Source organism: Mandrillus leucophaeus, unplaced genomic scaffold (assembly GCF_000951045.1).
Source record: "Mandrillus leucophaeus isolate KB7577 unplaced genomic scaffold, Mleu.le_1.0 Scaffold411, whole genome shotgun sequence".
Classification (NCBI taxonomy): Eukaryota; Metazoa; Chordata; class Mammalia; order Primates; family Cercopithecidae; genus Mandrillus; species Mandrillus leucophaeus.
Genome location: NW_012104377.1, coordinates 17,493 through 28,046, shown reverse-complemented (window position 1 = coordinate 28,046; position 10,554 = coordinate 17,493). Strand labels below are relative to the sequence as shown.

General features: G+C 42.8%; 1 protein-coding gene and 1 long non-coding RNA gene across 3 annotated transcripts in view; one reads left to right on the top strand and one right to left on the bottom strand.

Moving 5' to 3' along the window:
- The window catches only part of INO80D (INO80 complex subunit D), a 105,868-nt gene that overhangs the window by 94,420 nt on the left and 894 nt on the right, over positions 1-10,554 (bottom strand). The window lies entirely within an intron of this gene.
- LOC105548450 overlaps positions 9,932-10,554 on the top strand; it is a 2,075-nt gene continuing 1,452 nt past the window's right edge. Inside the window, exon 1 of the long non-coding RNA XR_001007389.1 lies at positions 9,932-10,075. This is a non-coding gene — a long non-coding RNA (uncharacterized LOC105548450). The remainder of the gene's footprint in view (positions 10,076-10,554) is intronic.

Below are 10,554 nucleotides of genomic sequence, written 5' to 3'. Positions count from 1 at the left end.
TTTCCTTTCCTTCTTTTTTTCTGAGACAGGGTCTTGCTCTGCCACCCAGGCCGGAGTGCAGTGGTATGATTACGCCTTACTGAAGCCTTGACCTCCCTGGCTCAAGTGATCCTTCCACCTCAACCTCCCAGGGAGCTGGGGCCACAGGAATATGCCACCATGCCCGGCTAATTTTTCATATCTTTAGTAGATATGGGGTTTCACCGTGTTGCCCAGGATGGTCTCAAACCTCTAGGCTCAAGCCATTCACTAGCATTGGCCTCCCAAAGTGCTGGGATTATAGGCCTAAACCACTACGCTCAGCCTATCACATTTCCTAATTCATGCAACCAAAAGGCTAAAACTAAGCACTATCTTTTTTTGTTTTTGTTTTTAGAAAAGGGGGGTGTCTCACTATGTTGCCCAGCTGGTCTCAAACTCCTGGTCTCAGTGAGCCTCCTGCCTCAGCCTCCCAAACTGCTGGGATTACAGGCGTAAACCACCACGTCCAGCCAAGCTCTACTTTTTAATACATGATGAATATCACTTTAAAAGGGAAGAAAAAAAACCTTAGCCAAACTAAATTTATTAACAGTTCTAGCAAATATCATCCTCAGCGGTGGAGACAACTTGCTTAGCATATAAACAGACCTATGCTCCCTTAAAGGAGAAAATGCAGGTAATTAAGCACTGTAGAGCAGCAGCAGAATATACACTGTTATTACCAAAAAATGGAAATAACCATTACTGAGAATAGAAAATATTCAAGTCTCACAGAAGAAATATTTCAACAGCATAAATATCCATATACTAGAATTCAAGAGTAGGAAATAGCTGGGCACGGAGGCTCACTCCTGTTATCCCAACACTTTGGGAGGCCAAGACAGGTGGGTCATCTGAGGTCAGGAGTTCAAGACCAACCTGGCCAACATGGTGAAACCCCATCACTACAAACATACAAAAATTAGCCGGGCATGATGGTGGGTGTAATCCCAGCTACTAGGGAGGCTGAGGTAGGAGAATCGCTTGAACCCGGGAGGTGGAGGTTGCAGTGAGCTGAGACCACGCCGTTGCACTCCAACCTGGGCCACAGAGCGAAACTTTGTCTCAAAAAAAAAAAAAAAAAAAACAGTAGGAAATATGATTAGGTTTAGGTTTAATAAAAATCCGCCTTGGGGCTAGGCACGGTGGCTCACGCCTGTAATCTCAGCACTCTGGGAGACTGAGGTGGGAGGATCAACTGAGGTCAGGAGTTCAAGACCAACCTCACCAACACGGAGAAACCCTGTCTCTACTAAAACTACGAAATTATCCGGGCGTGGTGGCACGTGCCTGTAATCCCAGCTATTGGGAGGCTGAGGCAGGAGAATCGCTTAAACCCAGGAGGCAGAGGTTGCTGTGAGCCGAGATCGCGCCACTGCACTCTAGCCTGGGCAACAAAAGCAAAACTCCGTCTCAAAAAAAAAATTTTTTTTAAATCCTCTTTGATATTATACACCGAGTTTAATAGGAAAATTGAACAACTCATTTCTATAGCTTCTTACTTCTTACAAATACAGAGGAATAAGACATTATCAAGTAGAAAAGTAAGGAAGATACACTTTTAACAAAAGCAGCCAGCAGCCCTTTCAGTCTTCCAATGACAACCACAAAACAATTTGACAAAAATATGAACATTCTTCTCTTTGGGACTACCACTTTATCACCTCCATGTGGAATCTATGTCATTGCTGTTCTTTTGATTCTCCTAGTTCAGAAACATGTTCATTTCACTGCCACACTATTTTTCTCTAATTGCCATCTGTAATTTCATATCCTACCACTTTTAAAGAGCCTAGATCTACGAAATACCTTATAATTTTTTTTTTTTTTTGAGAGACAGAATCTCACTCTGTTGCCCAGGCTGGAGTGCAGTGGCACAATCCCGGCTCACTGCAACCTCTGTTGCCCTTTTTCAAGTGATTCTCCTGCCTCAGCCTCCCAAGTGGCTGGAATTACAGACATGTGCCACCACGCCCGGCTAATTTTTATATTTTTAGTAGACACGAGGGGTTTCAACATGTTGGCCAGGGTGTTCTCAAACTCCTGACCTCAAGTGATCCAGCCACCCTGGCCTCCCAAAGTGCTGGAATTACAGGCATGAGCCATCGTGCCCAGTCCATACCTTATAATTTTTTTTAAACTGGCGTGAGATGCCAGGTGCAGTGGCTCATACCTGTAATCTCAGCACTTTGGGAAGCTGAAGCGAGCAGATCACTTGAGGTCAGGAGTTCGAGACCAGCCTGGCCAACATGGTGAAACCCAGTCTCTACAAAATACAAATATTAGCTGGGCGTGGTGGTGCATGCTTGTAATCCAGGTACTCCAGAGGCTCAGACAGGAGAACTGCTTGTACCCGGGAGGTGGAGGTTGCGGTGAGCCAAGATCGCACCACTGCACTCCAGCCTGGGTGACAGAGTGAGACTCCATACCAAAAAAAACCAAAAAACAAAAAACTAAAAAACCCTAGTGTGAGACTGGGCACAGTGGCTCACACCGTAATACCAGAATGTTGGGAGGCCACGGCAGAAGGATTACTTGAGCCCAGGAGTTCAACACCAGCCTGGGCAATGTAGTGAAACCCTTGTCTTTACAATAAACAAAATAAAATAAATAAAACTAACATCAGCCTACTAAATTATCAGAATGTTTGTTTTCTAATATACTTAATGCAAATGAAAAGAATATTTACTTATCCCAGAAAGAGTGGATCCTGTTAAAATCATATTTAGAGTATCATAAACTCTTAAAAACATTTTTCCATGTTATATCTTTTTTAAATGAGTTTTAATTCAACTTGATGAAGCATAAAAATGTAATGAGATACTAAACAGATGACTATATTGATTTTAAGAACCTAACATCTATATTATAAATGTAAAAAATAATAAAATCAGACTGAGGAATGATGAAAATCTATCAACTGATGTAACTGGAAGAGAAAGAAGCAGTGAGAAAACTGCTTATCACTCAAAAATATAAACAACATTCATTATAATCAAGTTCAAACCAGAATATTTTAAAATAATGCTTATTGAATGTCTAGTATGTGCCATATACTGTACTCAGAGACAGCATTGTACAAATAAGTTTGCATTAGGAATTTCAATGAACTTTACACTAGGTCCTTCCCTGCTCTATTAGAAAGGTAAGGATAGTTTATGCAGCAAAAGAGATCACTCATTGGCTCTGCCAGGTATCAGAGAGGGGGCTCAAATCTGGTTCTGCTAATTACTAAGTATAAGACCTTGGGCAAGTTATTTAGGCTTCAGTCTTCTCATCTGTAAAGGGAAGATTGTAATTGTATGTACCTCATTGAGTTGCTTAGGATAATTAAATTAGGTATTTCATGAACTGTAACCCCAGCATATAGTAATCACCTAATATTAACTACCATTAGAAGCTGGGCGCGGTGGCTCGCGCCTGTAATCCCAGCCCTTTGGGAGGCCAAGGCAGGTGGATCACGAGGTCAGGAGATCGAGACCATCCTGGTTAACACGGTGAAACCCCGTCTCTACTAAAAATACAAAAAAAGAATAAAATTAGCTGGGCGTGGTGGCAGGCACCTGTAGTCCCAGCTACGCAGGAGGCTAAGGCAAGAGAATGGCGCGAACCTGGGAGGCGGAGCTTGCAGTGAGCCGAGATAGCGCCACTGCACTCCAGCCTGGGCAACCTGGGCGACAGAGAGAGACTCTGTCTCAAAAAAAAAAAAAACTACCATTAGAAGCAGTTAAGTAGTGGTTTATTTGTATTATCATTTTGATCTAGAATCTGTAGGACTAAAACACATCCTCTAGCTGTTAGTGGTTTTCTGAATAGTTTCCTATAATCCTCATTAAAAATCTAATATCAAAAATATTTCCTACATTCTATAGAACACTTAAATACTAATGTTCTTGGGATGGAAAACACTAGCAGAATGAGCACAGTTTGACTGATCTGGGTACAGTATTTATTAGTTCAGTTAATAATCCTTCACAACAAATGCCTTCTGAGTTGTTATCCATGTCACAGTCACTCTCTGTTGTTACAGAAACCCTGCATTACAGGACAAGAGGAAAGAAGAAAAACTAAGTTGTAGCGCTACTCCTCAAAGTTCTTTTGTTCTAAAAATCTGAAACTAATGGCCTCTTTGTTACTGAATTCCACATACACTTTTCCTTCTTCAGCTAACTGGACCTCTCTGCGGCATCTGACACTGATGACCACTTTCTCTTTCTTGAAAATCTCTCCTTTCTGACCAGTCAGTGGGTTCTTTTCTCTTGGCCCCCTTGCTTCCATGCCAGTATACTCCAAGGTTCATTTAATCTTACTTTACAGGGGTGCAAGATGAAATGCCTACATGGGCTGGAAGAGTAGGCCAGGGGCATTCTTTGGCAAACCTTGCTCAAATTATTTCCAGCAAGTTGTTGCAAAGTTTAAAAAAATAAAAAAGGTAGACCCAGAACTTCCAGCTCTTCTGTGTTTTTAAAAAAAGATAGGGCCGGGCACAGCGGCTCAGGCCTGTAATCCCAACACTTTGGGAGACCAAGGCAGGTGAATCACCCGAGGTCAGGAGTTCAAGATCAGCCCGGCCAACATGGTGAAACCCCATCTCTACTAAAAATACAAAAATTAGCCGGCGTGGTGGCACGTGCCTATAGTCCCAGTTACTCAGGAGGCTGAGGCAGCCAGGCATGGTGACTCACACTTTGGGAGGCCAAGGCAGGTGGATCATGAGGTCAGGAGTTCAAGACAAGCCTGGCCAAGATGGTGAAACCCTGTCTCTACTAAAAACACAAAAATTACCAGGTGCGGTGGTGGGCTCCTGTAATCCCAGCTACTCGGGAGGCTGGGGCAGAGAACTGCTTGAATCTGGGAAGCAGAGATTGCAGTGAGCCAATCGCACCACTGCACTCTAGGCTGGGCGACAGAGTGAGACTTTGTTTCAAAAAAGAAAAGAAAAAGACATGTAACCCTGACTAATTTATTTTATAAATCTGTTTCCTCATATATGAAAAGGCACTGATGAAAAATCAGAGACCATCACAAAAAGTGTAGGTCAAACAAAACATTTCTATAGGCTTACTTTTATCTTTTTTTTTTTTTTTTTTTTGAGACAAGTTCTCCCTCTGCCGCCCAGGCTGAAGCGCAGTGGTGTGATCAAGGTTAACTGCAACCTTGACCTCCTGAGTTCAAGTGATCCTCTCACCTCAGCCTCCTGAGTAGCTGGGACTACAAAAATGCACTACCACACCTGGCTAATTTTTGTATTTTTTGTAGAGACAGGGTTTCACCATGTTGCCCAGGCTGGTCTCAAACTCCTGAACTCAAGTGATCTGCCCACCTTGGCCTCCCAAAGTGCTGGGACTACAGTTGTGAGCCATGGTAACAAGCCTACCCCAGGTTTCAAACCAAATGTATACAACTGCATATGTGGATTTTTCTGGAGAAGTGTCTAAGACTAAGAACCACTGACTAGCCCAAATTTATCTACTTCTGCCATTTCAGCTGCCATCTGTGAGGATGAGTCCCATCTTTACATCCAGTCCACCTGAGATCGCCTTACCTCCTTAACCTGCCTCTGCCACATCCTCCTCTTAATTGCCATTGCCACCACCTTAGTTCAAACCCTCTTCAAATCTCTTGTCAGGAGCTGCTTCACTAGTCTAATTACAGTCTTGTTCTCCTTTTTCCTACTCTGTACAACTCAAATCCTCTAAATCTCAAGTAATTTATGTGGCCAAAGGCTTTCAGGGTGTGCCTGTAACATAAAAGAAATCCAAACTCCTTACCCTAACACAGAAACTCCTTAGGTCCTAGCCAGACTGACCTTTCCCTCTCACTATTTATTCCCCTCCTCCTCCAACTCCAGGGCGGTAACAGAACCATAATTTGCAGCACAGGATAGTCTTTTGTCCCTAAACTGTGATTCCTACTTACAGGTCACACCTTCTGGAATGCCTAACTCCTCCCATTCGCTTAGGACAGAAACTTCCCCTGTAAAGCCCTCACTTTAAAACCTAGCCTGCCCTTTAGGCCAGAATAGAAGAATATTCCTCCAGGCTAAGCTATCACTTAACATTCACATTGACATTGTAAATGTCAGCTTATTTTTCTTCTCCAATAGACTAAAAACTCCTCAAGGGCAGAGAATGTGTCTTTGTATTGCAAAGCTCAGAGCTACAACAAAGAAGCTAATCTGTTAAATGAATGAACCAGCAGCTGCTCCTACCAATCAAGTCACGTAAACATGCCCAGGACTCTAAAGTGAGCCTATCAAGGCCACAAACTGCTCAGTGCCTTCAAAACCACGCAACACTATGGTTCGTGGGGACTCACAAGAACACTTCAAAACCTGAAAGAGGGGAACCAGGAGTGCAGCAAACCCACCTTAAGCTCCTTTGCCCTTGGTGTACTTACCATACCTTTATGTTGGCCAGTTCCAAATTCAAACAGCAGAGACTACACTAACATGAAGCCGCTGAAACTGAACATACTGCACAATTTTTTACTGGCAAAAATAGATTTATTTGCCCCATTAAAGTAATTATAATATTCTTTCTGTACTCAAATACTTATTAGTATTATTAATATATACTGAGGCAAGAACTCATTAAAAATTCACATCAAGAATATTAAAAATCTTTAAAAAAAAAAAAAAAGTTATGTACCAGAAAAAGTTATGCACCAAGAAAATATAAAGGTTATGCTCTAGGAACCATTCTAAAGGCTTTACGTTCAATTCCTCATTGAGTCTTCACAGCAACCCTATGAAGTAGGTACTATTATTATCCCCTTTTACAGATGAAGAAAACTGAGACTTAATCAGATTAAGTAATTGTCATGATCCACCTGGGGAGACTGAGGCGGGCAGATCCCTTGCATCCAGGAGTTTGAGACCAGCCTGGGCAACATGGGGAAACCCCGTCTCTACCAAAAATACAAAAATTAGCCTTGTATGGTGGCACACACTTGTAGTCCTTGCTGACTACAGGCACACTTGAGGAGGATCACTGGAGCCCAGGAGGTTGAGGCTGCAGTGAGCTGTAATCATGCCACTGTACTCCAGGCTGGACAACACAGTGAGCCCCTGACTCAAAAAAAAAAAAAAAAGAAAGAAAGAAACGTGGGCTAGTGGAATTAACATTTAATTAATACTATTATGGGCCAAACACATGGCTATCTCATCTAACCCTTATATCGAAGAATTTTATTCCCATTTTCAGTTAAAGAAACCAAAGATTAAGTAAATTGCCCAGCGGAAGGACTGGGATCAGAACTCAAAGCCCAGTCTAAAGGTGTCACTGTAGGATGTCATGCTACAAATAAAATTTCACCAAAAACTCGTCTTTTTTTTTTTTTTTTTGAGACGGAGTTTCGCTCTTGTTGCCCAGGCTGGAGTGCAATGGTGCAATCTCGGCTCACTGCAACCTCCGCCTCCCAGGTCCAAGCGATTCTCCTGCCCCTGCCTCAGCCTCCCGCGTAGCTGGGGTTACAGGCATACGCCACCACACCCAGCTAATTTTAATTTTGTATTTTTGGTAAAGACGGGGTTTCTCCATGTTGGTCAGGCTGGTCTCGAACTCCCGACCGCCTCAGCCTCCCAAAGTGCTGGGATTACAGGCGTGAGCCATAAAGTGCTGGGATTACAAGCGTGAGCCATCGCGCCCAGCCTAAAAACTCATCTTAAATCACATTCTGTGAAAGGATGAGAACCAAGTAGTCTGTCACCTTACGTGCAAGGAGGGAACAGAGTGAGGCTTAAGGTTTTAAATTGAGTATTTCCTCAGTATCTCAAACTAGCCAGGAGCATTGTCAAAAATCAGCCTTTACAGTCAGGACCTCTGGGACAAACTCTTGCTTGAAGGAGTGAGGAGACTCTGCTGCTGTTTGTTTTGCCTAGCACAGAGCTGCATGTATAAGTTAAACTGACTTAGCATTGGGGACAATTTGCTGTCTCCAACCCAGTCTCACCTATTCAACCATTGTTTTACCAGTTACCGGGTGTGGGGGAGGGGGGAAGAGAATTGTCTGAGAATATCGTTCTAACTGTAATCAAATATAAATGACTTTTCATTAGCCATAACCACCGTACCAAACCTGGAGAGTGAGAGCTGCTAATCCTCAAAGAACATCTCAGATATGAACAAACAGTTTAGCATTTTTTTGAAATGTCAATTTTGGGTGCTCTCAGAAATGTTTAATTCCTTCTAAACTAAAATTTTTTATTTCTCTAAAAACAGTAGCAACATGATTTGCTGAGAAAACGTCGGAATGGGGTATACAAATTTTCTCCTAAAAATCTTCCAGAGGAAAGAAAACTTGATTGTTTCAGACTTGTAATTATACTAACCATTTACTTTTTAAACTAACATTTAATAGTAAACAAGCATATTCCCTTAGTAATTTAAAGTTAATTCAGTATTTGACCTGAAAATCTTTTATTAATTTCAAATGGAATGTAACTTTTAAAAGTATCAAACCTGTCATTCCTTCAGGAAATAAAGTAGCCCATTAGGAGATCAGGTTAGGAAATTAATACATGTTTGAGATAGGGTGGGAAAAAGCACAAAACTTTTTTGGTATTTGTACATATATAGTTTTGGAAAGCTTAGGAATGTGAAATCAACAATACACCTTTGAAATACCAAATAATGAGGCAATAATTTTTTTCAAACCTTAAAATGTCCCAAGAAAAACGACTAAGAATGATTTTTTTCCATTCAGTATATGCTCTAAAAATAAGGACAAACTATAATAGAAGTAACGATTTTTGGCACACATGTTTATGAAAATGTCCAAGTCAAGAAGCAATTTCAATTAATCAACAAACTTAAAACAACCATTAAATATAATTTGCATTTTTGTATCAGATCCATACAATCTCAAATATCAAGATTTTCTTAAGCTCAATGCTAAATGACCGGATATCTATCATTGTGGAGAAAAAGAATTTGATCTCAGGCAGACCAAAGGAAACGAAAGGCACACACCTAGAAGAATCACATGAGTCTCACTTCGAAGCCTCACAGAAGTCAGCACTGAAAGTCGTGGGTTACCCATTGCCCTGCAAGTGGCAGCTTTTCACTAACAGTGCTGGGGGTACTGAGCGGGCAGAATGTGGGACATCTCCTGCCAGCAAACTCCAGCCTGCTACCAAGCAGGACACCGCACACAAACACAACACTCTGCCCTAAGCTCACCAAAAAAAAAAAAAAAAAAAGGAAAAAGCCAACAATTAAACGATGCAAAATAACCTCTCCAAACACGCCCACAATGGGGGCTGGCAGTGGGGGGTGGAAGGGTTCATTAACATTTCAATTTCAACACTCAACAACAACAAGGAGGTAAGCATAGCCACGGGAAACATCCTGTCCCTGAAAAGCGGAAAATTGACATTTGAAAATTTATGTTTATTACTTTTAACGTTCAGAGCTCAGGGCACCAAAATAGAGCTAAAATTGAATCAATTTAAACAGAAAACATACGTGTGTGTGTGTGAAAATATGTATGTGTATATATATGCATATAAAATATATACATACACATATATATTTTATATTTTTTTCCGTTTAAATGTTATACATACACACAACCCCCCCCCAAAACCAAAGTAGTTTTCCGAGGTTCCGAGGGCTCTTCCACAGACCCTTCGGAGTTATGGCAATAACAAGTTTAGGTTTCCTTAAAATCTCCATTATTCTATTTCTAGGTCGAATATAAGAATGTCACATAAATCTAAATAGTGATTATCAGAATAAATGAACTACTGATCCTTAAACTGTAGACCTTGTTTCGGGAGCTGCCCTGCCCACTTCCTCTCCCTCCTCCCAATCCCGGAGGCTTCCAAGCCATCTGACAACCACGTCTCCCCCTTGGGATCTGTTCCGGTGTTGGTTTTACCGGACAGTGACCAAAAAGGAGGGGAAACTCCTACATCTGGGGACTGCTCCAGAAACCCTGCCTGATCCTGCCCCTCTCACTGACAGTCTCCTCGCTGCTCCCTACATCTTCCTCTCCGCCGGAGCTGTCCAGAAGGGGGATTTTGGACCCAAAGGAATCGGGATGAAAGGGGGTGGGTACTCAAGCTGAAAATAACACCCCCAGTTGGTGGGGTAAGGGCTAAAAAAGGCAATAGGGAAAGACTGGCCGGCAGAAACACCACCTGAGTTTACCTCCTCCTTCCCACCCCAAAAACCCCAGTCACTAATAAAGCTAAGAAACCCCTTGCAAACTTTTCCAAACCGGAAGAGAAGGCCCTCTCCCCAACCTGGGGGGCTCTAGGGGGAACAGGCTGGAGTTAGCAGCCCCGAACGGGCTCGCGGGGAGTTGGGTGGGGCGCGGGCGAGGGGTGCAGGGGCGGAGTACCTTCTTCAATGGACAGGAACTGGCAAAGAGTTTCAAAATAGCCGAGTGCGCTCCCCCACGCCCTGGGGGGGTCCCGGGCGCTAGGACCAGGGCTCCCCGGAGAGACAGCGGCCCCCAATTCCGACCTAAAAGGAAACTTTCTGGGCCGCGGCTGCACCTGACTCCTCACCGCCCCTCCACCCGACC